Source organism: Bubalus kerabau, chromosome 13 (assembly GCF_029407905.1).
Source record: "Bubalus kerabau isolate K-KA32 ecotype Philippines breed swamp buffalo chromosome 13, PCC_UOA_SB_1v2, whole genome shotgun sequence".
NCBI classification, from domain to species: Eukaryota; Metazoa; Chordata; class Mammalia; order Artiodactyla; family Bovidae; genus Bubalus; species Bubalus kerabau.
In genome coordinates, this window is record NC_073636.1 from 35,684,805 (window position 1) to 35,686,436 (window position 1,632).

Sequence of the window (1,632 nt, forward strand, 5' to 3'; positions counted from 1 at the left end):
GGTCTGAACATACAGTCATGCTCTTCTGGTCAGTAAGCATCTCAACCCTCTGGACTTCCTTTAATTTCCACCTATGAAACTTATGAAAACTATAAGCTGGATCTAGCCAACAGGTATGAGACCCCCTGATACCATGGCTGTCATTTCCTCCCTAAGATCGATGTTTTATGAACTTTACTTGGTATTTCCCATCATTCCAGACATGAAACCTACACTTCTGAGGAATGTAACCACATGCAGAAAAATTAATACACTAGAGATACTGCAACTCTAGGAAAGGAAGGAAGGAAACATTTATTTATTGAACATCTATTAAGTGATGTGTGCCATGTGAGATGTTTTACATTGTTTTGCTCACTTAGTGTCTTTCCTTTGCCACAGTGTTTTCCAATCTAGACCGTCTTGGAAAGATGGTTTAATAATTCATGAAAACATACCCACAGGCTCAGAATTTTCCTTGCAGTGGGAGTGAAGTGCATGTCAAAAGGATGGGGTTGGACCCAGAAAATCTTTGATGTAGGAAAAGGTTTTGTGCAGTTGAGATACCATCTCCCCCTCCTACCTGGTCTCCATCCTCCCCTGCTTGTCTTGCTTCTTGGTTCCACTTAGTAGACTTATGCATAGAAAAGTACCAGGGAGTGAGTGTGGCACATTTATAATTTGAATAAAAACTAGAGGGAGAGACTTCCCTGATGGTCCAGGGGCTAAGACTCTGCACTCCAAATGCAGCGGGTCCAGGTTCCATCCCTGGTCAGGGAACTCGATCCCACGTGCTGCAGCTAAGAGTTTGCATGCCACCATTAAGATTCGGTACAGCCAATGAACAAAAAACTAGAAAGAGGGCAGTGCTTGAGGAAAGGGAGTGAATGATGGATGGTGACATTTCTGGCCTTGTGGGGAAGGCTGTTCTGCAGGAAGAACACAGGAACAGTAATCCCTCCCAAGCCCCTCAGAGCACACTCTGTGGGCAGCTGTGTGCTCAGTCATCTGTAAGGTGGAAGCAGGGTGAAGATGCTGGCGTGGTGTTTTTGCATCTCACACCTTTACTGGCTCTAGCACAGGCTGGTTTAAAGCAGCTTTCAGGTGCCTGCAGGACATCTGTACACTCAGAAGCCCTTGTTGGAGACTGGTCCCTGGATGGCTCGCGCCACTGTCCCATGGTTTCCTTTTTCTTCACCTTCCTCACTGGTCTGTGTTCTCAGATTTCCCCAAAGTATAGAATGTAAAACTTGGGTGTAGCTGGAGAATAGTTTTTCTTGATTTTGCTCTGCTCTTCTCAGTTGCTTCAGCCGTGTCTGACTCTTTGCAATCCCATGGACTGTAGCCCCCCAGGCTCCTCTGTCCATGGATTTCTCCAGGCAAGAACACTGAGTGGGTTGCCATTTCCTTCCCCAGGGGAATCTTCCCAATCCAGTGACTGAACCTGCATCTCCTGCATTTCCTGCACTTCAGGCAGATTCTTTCTGTGCTGGGCTACCAGGGAAGCCTGGGGATTAAAGAAAGTGTATGAAAAGGTCCCTCCCTGGAACAGTTGAACTGTGAGTAGCCCTGCTGGGTCAGGAAATGCAAGCAGATGGATGCACTATTGCTCTGGAAATCTGATTTGCCTGCATTAAGAAAAAAAAAAACTTG

At 46.2% G+C, this 1,632-nt stretch overlaps 1 non-coding gene across 1 annotated transcript; it reads left to right on the forward strand.

Moving 5' to 3' along the window:
• The first annotated feature begins 686 nt into the window (after positions 1 to 686).
• Positions 687 to 759, forward strand: TRNAW-CCA (transfer RNA tryptophan (anticodon CCA)). The gene has a single exon. It is a non-coding gene; the product is annotated as a tRNA-Trp (tRNA).
• The last annotated feature ends 873 nt before the right edge of the window (positions 760 to 1,632 follow it).